This window comes from Erinaceus europaeus, chromosome 1 (assembly GCF_950295315.1).
Source record: "Erinaceus europaeus chromosome 1, mEriEur2.1, whole genome shotgun sequence".
NCBI classification, from domain to species: Eukaryota; Metazoa; Chordata; class Mammalia; order Eulipotyphla; family Erinaceidae; genus Erinaceus; species Erinaceus europaeus.
Genome location: NC_080162.1, coordinates 60,291,088 through 60,304,791, shown reverse-complemented (window position 1 = coordinate 60,304,791; position 13,704 = coordinate 60,291,088). Strand labels below are relative to the sequence as shown.

The 13,704-nt window shown below is 38.4% G+C and overlaps 1 protein-coding gene across 2 annotated transcripts in view; it reads left to right on the top strand.

The window, feature by feature from the left end:
• The window catches only part of LOC132536984 (ADP-ribose glycohydrolase MACROD2-like), a 495,870-nt gene that overhangs the window by 245,581 nt on the left and 236,585 nt on the right, over positions 1-13,704 (top strand). The window lies entirely within an intron of this gene.

Sequence of the window (13,704 nt, the reverse complement as noted above, 5' to 3'; positions counted from 1 at the left end):
GGATTTTGAATGCATATAGTTCTTTACTTTGAAAAACAGCTATATACAATGAACAAGCAATCACTCTTTATTTTATTTCTTCTGTCTATAGCTCATTGACTAGTGCATTGAATTTCTCTTAGGAGATAAAATGTTTTTAGATGTATGGTTTCTAAAATGATTCTTTGAGTATAGCTTTAATCCACAGTTTATAGCCTGATTAAAATCTTCTCATGGACCTTTAGTAAGCAATAAGCATCAATATAGTGTTGAATTAAGATGAAATGTTATTTCTTTATTCTGGTGTCCACAGTGAGAAGTATGTAGTGTATTCTTTTATGTCAGGGTAGCTAATAATATTTTTATGTATTAATAAGAAACTTGATAAAAGAGCAGAGCAGAAAAGCTTGACTATTTTGAGGAGTTACTTTGTAGCAGCTAATTTATTTTTAAAAGTAATTATATATATGCATGTGTATATGCATATATATTTATAAATCAGAAAAGTCATGATATATTTTTCAATGCAAAAATGCATCAATCCATTTTAATGCCATTCTCATCTAGATATTAATGAATTTCTATAAAGGAAGTGAACAAAAGTTACAAATATTTATCTGCCAAATAATCCCCACAATTGCATTACTAAGAGGAACAAAAAAAAAAAAAAAAAAGAAGAACAAAACCAAAGACATTATGTTACTCAATGTCAAGTTATACTGCAGAGCTACTGTAATCAAAACTGCTTGGTACTGAAACCAAAATAAACGCAAAGACCAGCACCAGTGGAATAAAACTAAAGATGCAGAAATAGGCCCCCATACCCATGGCCATACCCATGGCCAACTGATAAGGAGGCCCAAAACATTAAATGGTGAGAGTCTTTTCAATAAATAGTGTAGGGAAAATTGGATTGAAATATGCATGCAGATGAAATTGAACCATGACATTTTATTGTGCACAAAAGTCAGCTTTAAATGGATCAAGGATATGGGCATTTGGCCAGAAACTATCAAATACATAGTAGAAAAACATTGGCGGGATATTTTATGATCTATGCTTTTAAAAAGTCTTTAAGGATTCAAAGCCAAGAAAACAAAAACAAAAATAAACCAAAGGGACTACATAAAACTGAAGAGCTTTTGCATAGCAAAGGGTATCACTAGGGTGAAAGACACCCTACAGCCTGGAAGACTATCTGTACACAACACTCTTCAGACAAAAGACGAATATCAAATATATAATGAGCTCAGTCAACTTAGCACCAAAGAAACAAGCAACCCCATGAGAAAAGGGGCAAGGACATGGGCAAAAATTTCACTGAGAAAGAGATCCAGAAAGCCAACAGATATATAAGGTAGTGCTCAGGGTCACTGATCATCAGAGAGATGCAAATTAAGACAACATTGTGACACCACTTCACACAGGTGAGAATGTCATACATCAGAAAGGACAGAAACAGCAAATGTCCGAGAGGATGTGGGGGGGAAAGGGACACTTCTGCCCTGTTGGTTGGAGTGTAAAATGGTCCTTGTGGAAAATAGTCAGGATATTTCTCAGAACACTTGAAAGGGACCTACCCTCTAACCCAGCAGTTCCTCGCCTATGGATTTAAACAGAGAAAATAGAAACACCTAATAAGAAGAGATCTATGTTCATAGCAGCCCAATTTGTAATTGCAGAAACTGGAAGCAACGCAAATGTCAGTTAAGTGGCTTAAAAACTGTGGTATATATACACAGTGTAATACTACTTAGCTGTTAAAAATGATGAAGTCAACTCCTTTACATCATCATGGATGGAACTAGAAGATATCATATTAAGTGAGATAAGACAAAATGAGAAGGACAAAAATCAAATCATCTTACTTATGAATGGACTTAATATATGGAGACAAGGAGGGAAAACACAAAGTGAAACATGGACTGGACATAATGCTTTAAAGCAAAAGATTCTGGGGAAGCAGGGGAGAAAAAGGTGAATGAGAAATTGGGGGTCACAGTGCATAATGAAACTGCAACCATGTGTCAGTGAATACAATGTGAACCATTAACTCCCTAAATTAAAAAAAATGAAGGGAGTCCGGTGGTAGCCCAGTGGGTTAAGTGCACGTGGTACAAAGCACAAGGACCAGCATAAGGATCCTGGTTTGAGCCCCTGGCTCCCCACCTGCAAGGGAGTCACTTCACAAGTGGTGAAGCAGGTCTGCAGGTGCCTATCTTTCTCTCCCCCCTCTGTCTTCCCCTCCTCTCTCCATTTCTCTCTGTCCTATCCAACAATGACGACATCAGTAACAACAACAATAGTAACTATACCAATAAAACAACAAGGGCAACAAAAGGGAATAAATAAATATTAAAAAAAATTTAAAAAATGAAAAAAAAATGTGTTAAGACTTTTCCAAAAACCCAATATATTATCACCAGTATTATTCCACTAGTAGAGAGTGGACACTGGAATACAAGTTGGGTAGAATCTTTCCTTGGGACACCGTTTTTTTAAATTTATTTTTTAAGAAAGGATAAATTAATAAATCCAAAGGGTAGGAGGGGTAGAACTCCACACAATTCCCACCACCCAATCTCCATATCCCATCCCCTCCCCTGATAGCTTTCCCATTCTCTATCCCTCTGTGAGCGTGGACCCAGGGTCATTGTGGGTTGCAGAAGGTAGAATGTCTGGCTTCTGTAATTGCTTCCCCGCTGAACATGGACATTGACTGTTCGGTCCATACTCCTAGTCTGCCTCTCTCTTTCCCTAGTAGGGTGGGTCTCTGGGGAAGCGGAGCTCCAGGACACAATGGTGGGGTCTTCAGTCCAGGGAAGCCTGGCCGGCATCCTGATGGCACCTGGCACCTGGTGGCTGAAAGGAGAGTTAACATACAAAGCCAAACAAATTGTTGAGCAATCATGGACCCAAAGGTTGGAATAGTGGAGAGGAAGTGTTAGGGGGATACTCACTGCAAACTCTAGTGTACTTCTGCTTTGAGGTATATATTTTGCACTAGTTTATGGATACGTGTGAACATATGCTCTCTCTCACAGAAACTGGTTTATATCTAGGTTTTAGGACTTTGTTAGAAAAGGATGGAATTAGAGAATACTATGAAAGGAAAGGTCTCACCTGAGTAATGAAGCTGAAGGGTTGTCATTCCACACCTGAAGTCTCTGGACACAGTCTGAGCTGAAGCATGTTGAGGTGGCAATCATTGCGTTGATTAGGTTGTGATCGGCAGATGCAATATTATTTGATATGGATTGGGAGAGGCATGCGGGAAAGTGGGCCCTATCCTAAGGTTCCAGGACTGGGGGAAATATAGACTCTATAGTGGAGATGTGAGGTTCCTGCTGTCTTAGGGTTCCAAAAGACAATCGATAGTTAATGTTATCATCACATTATTTGGTAATTGGGTTAACTTTGAAAAGTCCTTTTGTTAGGGTTTGCTATATAGTACCCAGTATCTTGTATGTAGCTATGCTATTGGTTGCTTCTGATCTACTTGGTCTAGGCTTTTGAGAGAGTCCGCATATCAAATACACATCCTATATATTAAAAAAACTCAGTCTGTATTTTAAAAACTTTGAGACATACAATTAATTTTCCCACTCTCATATTAACTAGTGATTTATATGACTACACTTTACTAGGAGTGTACATAAACACCATTCCCACCACCAAAAGACTGTGTACCATACCAACCATCCACCCCCACCCCCTACCGGCCCAGGAAGCCGCATGTCCACCCTTCTCCTCACCACAGGGTTTTTACTTTGGTGTCCTACTTTCAATTTAGTCATATCCTGCTTTTAGTTTCCCTTTCAGATCATCTTTCTCAACTTCTGTTGATGAGTGGGATCATCCCATACTCATCTTTATATTTCTGACTTAGCTCACTTAACATAATTCCTTCTAGCTCTGTCCAAGATGGGTCAGAGAAGGTGGGTTCATTGTTCTTGATAGCTGTATAGTATTCCATTGTGTATATACACCACAGCTTTCTCAGCCACTCATCTGTTGTTGGGCACCTGGGTTGCTTCCAGGTTTTAGCTATTATGAATTGTGCTGCTATGAACATAGGAGTACACACCTCTTTTTGGTTGGGTGTTATGGGGTCCTTGGGTTATAAGCCCAGGATAGGAATTACTGGATCATATGGAAGGTCCATGTCTAGCCTTCTGAGAGTTTTCCAGACTGCTCTCCACAGAGGAAATACCAATTTACATATCCACCAGCAATGCAAAAGGGTTCCTCTGTCCCCACAGCCTCTCCAGCATTTGTTGCTGCTGTCCTTGTTGATGTATGCCATTCTTACAGGAGTGAGGTGGTATCTCAATGTTGTCTTAATTTACATTTCTCTGACAATCAGTGACCTAGAGCAGTTTTTCATATGTTTGTTAGCCTTTTGGATCTCCTTTGAGGTGAATTTTTTGTTCATATCCTCTGCCCATTTTTTGATGGGGTCATTTGCTTTTTTGGTGTTAAGTTTGCTGAGCTCTTTATATATTTTGGTGATTAGTTTGTTGTCTGATGGATGGCATGTGAAGATCTTCTCCTGTTCTGTGTTGAATAGTTTCTTTGGATGTGCAGAAGCTTTTCAATTTGATGTAGTCCCATTGGTTTGTTTCTGCTTTAGTCTTCCTTGCAATTGGGTTTGTTTCATCAAAGATGTCCTTGAGGTTTTTGTGGGAAAGTGTTCCACCAATGTTTTCCTCTAGGTATTTGATAGTTTCCGGTCTAACATCCAGGTCTTTGATCCATTTGGAGTTGATTTTTGTTTCTGGTGAGATAAAGTGGTTCAATTTCATTCTTCTGCATGTTACAACCCACTTTTCCCAGCACCATTTATTGAAGAGAGCCTCCTTCTTCCATTTAATACTTTGGGGGGAGACCATTTTTTAAGACTTAATGAATTATAAATTTGGCAAATGTGGAGCTCTTTCTTTCAGTTTTTTTAACTGAACTATATGTAAAGCAGGATTTGTAACTGCTCTGAATGTCCATTTCTAAATGTAAGTAAGCAAGTTTCCTTTTTCTTTTGCCATAACCTTTGCAATTATATTAATGGCTCAGCCAATTATAAATCCAGTAATAGCTGTTTCAGATACATAATTACTTTATAGTGCTGAGAGTTATTTAAATGCATGATATGACAGAACTGTCTTTGGTTAGAATAATAAAGTTGTGTTTAAATTTCTATCCATGTTACACTGCAGCAATTCCTGTGTTGTTACATATTCCATAAATTCCTATTTTTATTTGTGTATGTATGTATGTATTTATGTATTGTTGATTGTTTCTGTGTGATCACCTTCATTGTCTATTTACATTTTACTTTATAGATGTAATCTACAAATTAAGTAACTATAATGACCATGTTTATTTATTTTGTACAGTAGGGCCCTTCTGTATGTGCCGTTTCGCTGCTGTAGGGTTGGTTTTTCTTTTTTTTTTTTTTCTTTTTTCTTTAAGAAAGAAAACAAAACCATAGGGTAGGAGGGGTACAACTCCACATAATTCCCACCACCCAATCTCCATATCCCATCCCGTCCCCTGAGAGCTTTCCCATTCTCTATCCCTCTGGGAGCATGGACCCAGGGTCATTGTGGGGTGCAGAAGGTAGAAGGTCTGGCTTCAGTAATTGCTTCCCCGCTGAACATGGGCGTTGACTGGTCGGTCCATACTCCCAGTCTGCCCCTCTCTTTCCCTAGTAGGATGGGTCTCTGGGGAAGCGGAGCTCCAGGACACAATGGTGGGGTCTTCAGTCCAGGGAAGCCTGGCCGGCATCCTGATGACATCTGGAACCTGATGACTGAAAAGAGAGTTAACATATGAAGCCAAACAAGTTGTTGAGCAATCATGGACCCAAAGGTTGGAATAGTGGAGAGGAAGTGTTAGGGGGGTACTCACTGCAAACTCTAGTGTACTTCTGCTTTGAGGTATATATTTTGTAGTGGTTTATGGATACATGTGAACATATGCTCTCTCTCACAGAAACTGGTGTATATCTAGGTTTTGGGACTTTGTTAGAAAGTGAACCACCTGAGATGAAATTAGAGTATACTATGAAAGGAAAGGTCTCACCCGAGTAATGAAGCTGAAGGGTTGTCATTCCACACGTGAAGTCTCTGGACACAGTCTGAAGTGAAGCATGTTGAGGTGGCAATCGTTGTGTTGTTTAGGTTGTGATCGACAGATGCAGTATTATTTGATATGGATTGGGAGAGGCATATGGGAAAGTGGGCCCTATCCAATGGTTCCAGGACTGGGGGAAGTAGAGGCTCTATAGTTGAGATGTGAGGTTCCTGCTGTCTTAAGGTTCCAAAAGACAATCGATAGTTAATGTTATAATCACATTATTTGGTAATTGGGTTAACTTTGAAAAGTCATTTTGTTAGGGTTTACTGTACAGTACCCAGTATCTTGTATGTAGCTGTGCCATTGGTTGCTTCTGATCTACTTGGTCTAGGCTTTGAGAGAGTCTGCATATCAATTACACAGCCTGTATATTAAAAAGATTCAGTATGTGTTTTGAAAAACTTCGAGACATACAATTAATTTTCCCACTCTCATATTAACTAGTGATTTATATGACTACATTTTACTGGGAGTGTACATAAACACCATTCCCACCACCAAAAGACTGTGACCCATCCCTCCCACCCACTGTAGCCCATAACTCAGTGTTTGAACAAATCATTACATTTAAAAGTCTGTATCTGAGGTGCAATTATGTTGGAAACATTTGATATCATCTTATATATTTGAAGATATGCCTACCTTGAAACTCAGCAATTCTGATCCCAGATTTATGCCCAATGTTTTTAATATAGGTTTTTGTGTACTTTGAGATATGTATCTGACTGTAATAGCTTCATTGCTCTACATAATTTCAAAACTCAAAATAACACTTATTTCATCAACAGTAAAATGGATTCATTATATTTTGGGAGATTTGTATAATTAAATTGCACATCATGGTGAAATAAAGCCATTCACATGTTTGACATATATGAATAACACAAGTATAATTCTTTCACAAATGAAGCCAGGCGTAAGAGAAACCTGGTGTGTGATTTTGTTTAAATAATGTTCAAACTAGGCAAAACTAAATTATAGTGTGAAGAGTTTCATCTTTAGGTAAACTAGTGAGCAGAATGAGGAAATGATAACTGTAAAATTAGGGATTATTTTTAGACTAGAAGTATGATTATGAAGTGGTGACTTCAGGGTATCCACTAGTGCTTATAGTGTTCTCTATCTTTTTTTTTTCACCTGGAAGGTGCACACTTACATTTTATGTACATATGTATGGTTTATATTTCATAAATGAAACTTTTTTATAGCATACGTATAGCTACTTAGTCCTGGTGCTGTTCTGAGTGTTAGTATTTATAAATTCCCTTACAGAGTTGAGGGAATAATATTATTTGTAGCAACCTTGAGCAGAAAGTGGAAGTATCTGACCTATAGTTCAATTATTTTCACAGATACTTGTTTTCAGTATATACAGAGGGTTGTTAATTGAGATTTTCAAATTATCACTTCAAAATTTTACATTCTATTTGTATTAAAATCTTGAATTTATTCCAAGGAACTCCCCAAACTAATATAGAATCCATGATACGCAGGTATAATATGATATCTAAATTATGCCATGGGACTGGTAATGCAACTTTCCCTACACACCTACACGTTATCATTATTACTACTACTACTATTACTATTATAATTCATACAGAATTACATATCAACAGGGGTTTGAATCCACACCATTCCTCCCACCAGAGGTCTGAATCTTCACTCTCCCCACTGCAATATACCACAGTTCCCCTAAAATTGTAGACATTGGCCAGTCATCTTCTCTACAACTATCTGTCTACATTTATAGATAGTTGCCCCTTCATTTTCTGATTCAATCCTCTCTTCCCCTCTAAGCCATTCATGACATCATATCTATCTCCATATGTCTCTCTAAGCTACTCATAGCATCATAGCAGGATGATGGAAGTCAACAAAGTTGGGCATACAGTTGTATGCCTCCAGCAACACACCTAAAATGGTTCTCCTAGCTTTCTTCTACCCTAAAATCCCTAATCTCATCTGCTCTGATCCTAAGAACCATTTTAGGTGTGTTGCTGGGGTCATACAACTGTAGTAGTTTTGTTTGAGCTAGCCTGAGGTTGGATAGACTATAAGAAACCCCTTGAATTCTTTTTAAGACCCACATTTCTCCTAGTCCTGGTACCTCTAGGATATGCCCATACTTCTTGAAATTCCTTCTCTATGACTCCTTACCACCATACCAACTTTGTTGACTTCAACCAAATCGCTACTGGTGCTGCCATCCCACATTATGCTGCTACTGAAATCCTACTTGAGACTGTAACCAGAGATACCAGCCTGAGAAATCAACCTTGCAACTCTTCAAATCTGGCGAGACCTTTCCTAACACATGGGACTATTTATATCCAAGTTAGATGATACGTCATTTAACTAAGTAACAGATACCAGATTAGGCTAGAGTTTAGGGTACTAGATACAGGTGTACACATATCCATAAACAAGGGGCAGTCATATAACTCAGAGTCAAAGTGCTCAATAATGGTTGAAGTGCCTAAAGAAGGCATCATAAATTCTGTAATTGAATGGATTTAGACCAAATTAGCAGGACAGCCTAGTGGAAAGGCCCAAAGAAGATAGATCCCTAAAACCTAACTCTAGTTGAACTCAACAAATGATACTCAATGCCTAAACAACTGAGAGAAAATCTAAGATCATCAGATAAAGAAAGGACTACAAAAGTTGGATAAGGGCAAGAGACTGGCCCACTTAATAATGGCCTGTTTGGTCAATATCATACCACCTGATCATCTGGAGCCCTAGTTAGGGAATCATTGGACTCCTATAAACATATGATGAGCCTTGACCTCTAACAGTCCCTCTCTCCACTACCACTGGCCGTTTCCATAAGGAACATCATCTTGTGGACCCTCTCAGGGCCTTGACTCTACCATAAGCAATGACAGTAGGGATAGCCCCAGTCTCCGAAGGGAGACTGGACCTATCCTACCCTGCCACTGGAAAAAGACTGGTCCTGAAATGAGTGCCGCTTGCAATGTTCCTCACAAGTGACCATTAACTATAAGCTCAGACCAACAGGGACTTCAAGGTTACACAGGCTCTGGCACTAAATATAAATATGCATTTACATATGGACCCTAGAGCAGGTGGATAGAGATAAATAGTTAATTTTAGCCATAGAATTTTTTTTATATATAAGAATGGGAGCTACTCCCTGCCCTAATTCAACTTTTTAGCCCTTTTTTCCACTCTGACACCATTCTCTAAGACAATATTTTAATCCAACCTCAGGCTAGCTACCAAACTCAAGCAAAACTACTATAGTTGCATGCTTTTTCATATTACTAAGGGTTTCCATATTATAAAGATGGTATTACTGGCACTTTAAGAGACATTTAGTTACAGCTCTCTAGAAGGAAGAAATTTATTTCTCTTAGAAGAAAAACATACATATTCTGATGGTAAAAGTTATTGTTTATTATAATGAATACATTTGAGAGCTTATTGTGTATTTTACATTCTGTTAATGTATGTACATGAATTACGTTTTATGGATACACAACTGCCCTTCAAGTTTGCATACTAATATTATTTACATTTAAGAGATGAGGAAACTGAGACTCAAAGACATCATGAAAATAATTCTGTTAGGGGCCAGGTTGTATCCCACCTGGTTGAGTATACGTATTATCATGTACAAAGGCCCAGGCTTGACTACTCACTCCCCATCTTCACAAATGTTGAAGCAAGTCTGTAGTTATCTATCTTAGACCCTCTCTATCTCATTTTCCCCTCTCTATTTCTTTCTGTCCTAACAAAAAGAAAAAAAAAGGGAGTGGGGGATGATCACCAGGAGTGGTGGATTTGTCATGTCAGCAGTGAACCCCAGAAATAACCCTGGTTGCAATTTTAAAAGTAATAAAATAATAATACATTTTTAAAAAGAAAATAGTCTGCTTCTCTGCTTTAAAGGCTTGCTTGGCACATAAGCTTTTATACAAAATTCACTGACAAAGGTGGTCAGAAAACATGTCTTAAAAGCCAGTTCAGGATTTGTATGATATTTCTGGACTAATGTCAGACTCAGCTGTGTCAGATCTAGTGCCTCTCCTATTTTGTCCATATTTGATTTCCTTTTTATCTACAAGCAGCCATTAAATGAAAGACTGTAGTTATATTATAGGTGTAATGGGACTGGAAGAATTAATATAAGATTTTCAGTAAGTACTTTTGTTCCACAGGCTTACATTCAAGAAATGCATCCATGTTTGTATGTATAATTTTGTCTAAAGGAGTGATATGACTAAAGAATGAAGCTTTGAACATTTCCTTTTGTGGAGCCATAACATTGCACATGCAAAATTTTACCACTCTGAGTTCCTTTTTCATAGCACTAGAACCACCTTCCATGTGATACAGAGACTCAAATGTAGCCTACCACACAGCCAGGAACATGTCCTAACCATTGAATTTTCTATCCACTTATGTATTCTCATCCCCAGCCCCCACTTACAGAAAGGGAAAATGAGGTACAAGAAGTTATCTAATTAGCCTAATGTCACCTTTAAATAACTAGTAGATTTAAGATCTACATATTCTTGAGTTGAAAAAGATTTGGGTGTGCACATGTTGGGCAGCCCCCCTGCTCCATCCTCCATTGCTGACACTATGGCCTATTTACATAATCATTGTTTTGCCTGAAAGACTCCCCACCCATTCCTTTGATCTATTTTCTTTCTACCCGCCCTGCCTGCAGGGTAACATTAATCCCACCTGTTGAAAGCATAGCAACAGTTGCTAAGGATGTTCCCAGCATGCCTTTTTCCTTTCTCCACCTGCTTTCCTAGCCATTTCCATTTCTGACTTGCCACTTCCAGTTTTATACTATAAAGCTACTTCTGTTTCTGGTTTCTTCTCTTTTCCTCTCTTCCGTGTCATGACCTAGAGGAAGGCAGGTGTGCAGGGGGAGGCAGACACCGGCCATTGCAGTTTTTGGCTCCACATGGCCTAACTTGCTGCACTCACACCCGACTCGGGGGCTCCCATATGAATAAAGAATTGTATTACCACACCACCACGAGTTCTTGGTCTCTCTCCTGCGATGCTAGCTTGGCATGCACATCTTTTATATTAAGAAGAAGATGAAGGGACATCAAGTTTTATGGTAGAGTGAATCTTTTGTTTCAAGATAGGTTGTGTGCATTCGGAAAATGACGTCTATAGTTTGTTTGTCTTAAGGACTAAAATGTTGTAAAATTCATAGTGTGGGTTTAGAAGACTGTCACGTATTTGTGAACTCTTTGTATTTCTGTGAACCTCTAAGTGATAAAGTTCAAATACCAAGATTTTCTTAAAGCTATGAAAATTATGGTCACCATTTGTATAGGTACCTTGTGATTTCTTGATCAGAAAATTTCCCCTGTACTATTGGTTTCTACTTCCCTTTTAGAAATAGGTTTTTTTTTTAATCAGGGTGTTTTTTATTAATTAGCATCCACACATTTACACTAGCAAAAAATCATAGTTCACCTTTAAATCATCATGTGTGTAGATATAGACATAGACATAGACATAGACATAGACATAGACATAGATAGAGGAGGGAGAGAGAGACGGAGAGAGAGAGGGATATGTTTGGGGATCAGTGAGTTAATATTTCCCTTTTTTGAAGTTGTTATGAAGTTCATTTTAAATATATACAATATGAGATTTTGGAAATCAATTCAGTATACTTATAATATTTTAATTCATATTTTCTATAGGTAACTTGTGGAATTTGTGAGTTCTGTGACTACTCTTTTAAAAATATTTTTTACGGGAGCTGATGGTGACTGTATGGGGTTATGCGTGCACGAACCGGTATGAGGATCCCAGTTTTGAGCCCCCAGCTCCCCACTTGCAGGGGGTTTGCTTCACAGGCGGTGAAGCAGGTCTGCAGGTGTTTGTCTTTCTCTCCCCCCTCTGTCTTCCCCTCCTCTCTCGATTTTTCTCTGTCCTATCAAGCAACAATGACAGCAATAACAACAACAACAATAATAACAACAACAATGATAAACAACAAGGGCAACAAAAGGGAAAAATTTTTTAAATAAAAAAATAAAGTTTAAAAAATATATTTTTATTAGTGACTCAATAGTGATTTCAAGATTATAAGATAATAGGGGCATAATTCCACATCACTCCTACCACTATAGATCTATTCACCCCCACATCCCACTCCCCACACACCAGTAACTACCGTGGTTCTATCAAGGTCATAGATATAGGTTGATTTAATATATTTTTTTCTTTTCTGTTTCCTCCTCCCTCTTCTTCTTCTTCTTTCTTCTTCTTCTTCCTCTTCTTCTTCTTCTTCTTCTTCTTCCTCTTCCTCTTCCTCTTCTTCTTCTTCTTCTTCTTCTTCTTCTCCTTCTCCTCCTCCTCCTCCTTCTCCTTCTTCTTTTCCATCTCCTCCTCTTCCTTCTCCTCTTCCTCCTCCTCCTCCTTCTCCTTCTTCTTTTCCATCTCCTCCTCTTCCTCCTCCTCTTCCTCCTCCTCCTCCTTCTCCTCCTCCTCCTCCTCCTCTTCCTCCTCTTCGTCCTTCTTCTTCTTCTTCTTTTTGTAAACCAGAGAACTGATCAGCTCTGGCTTATGTTGTTTCAGGGGACTGAACCTGGGACTTTGGAGGCTCAGGAAATAGAGTCTCTTTGCATAACTATCATGCTATCTACTTCTGCCTTTTTTTAATTTCAAGTTTATGTCTCAGTTCTGCATATTGCATTTATGAGTGAAGTGATCCCATAGTTGTCTTTTACTTCCTTACTTGCTTCACTAATCACAATCACTGCTAATTCCATTCATTTAGTCCCAAAGGACTAAATCTTTGCTAAAAAAAACTTCTGAGGGCAGGGGTAGATAGCTTACTGGCTATGCAAACAGCCTCTCATGCCTGAGACGCCAAAGTCCCAGGGTCAGTCCCCTGCACCACTGCAAGACAGAGCTGAGCAGTGCTCTGGTATTAAAAAAAAAATCTGAATAGTACTCCTTAAACTTATGTCCAATGCCTTTTTAAAATATATATATTTATAAGACTCAATTTTTTTATTCCATTGTTAAAGGCTTCCTCCTGCTCTATCTAGATATTCTCATAGGATTCTTTTCCTCCTTATATCTGAAACTTTTAATCAGGAAAATGAAAAGGCACACACCAGAGAAGCATATGGGCCTTCTTAGCAAACATGGCTGAACTCATGTGGAATCTGATGCTACTTTTTATTTGCTTCTAAGGTCCTTCCTTCACTTGCTTTCTAAGCCACACCTATACTTCTTGGTGTCTTTATTTTTTCTCTTCCCTCTCAAATGAGGGGAACAATGCCTGACTTCCTTAGATATTCTTCAGATTATTTTCCCTTTCAGTGATAGTGCACAAACAAAGGTTCCTGGCCACAATAGTTTGGGGTCCCAGTGGTATTGGAGTTCATCTTCTCCTAAAATTTCCCTAAGAGTATGGATCAAAATCCTTTTTGGGGTACAAAAGAAGGAGTTCTGACGTCTATAATTATTTCTCCACTGGACATAGATGTTGGCTGGTCGATCCACACCTCCATTCTGTCTGTGTCTTTCCTTAGTAAGGGTGACTACTGTTTAAGTCTTTTCTTTGTATCA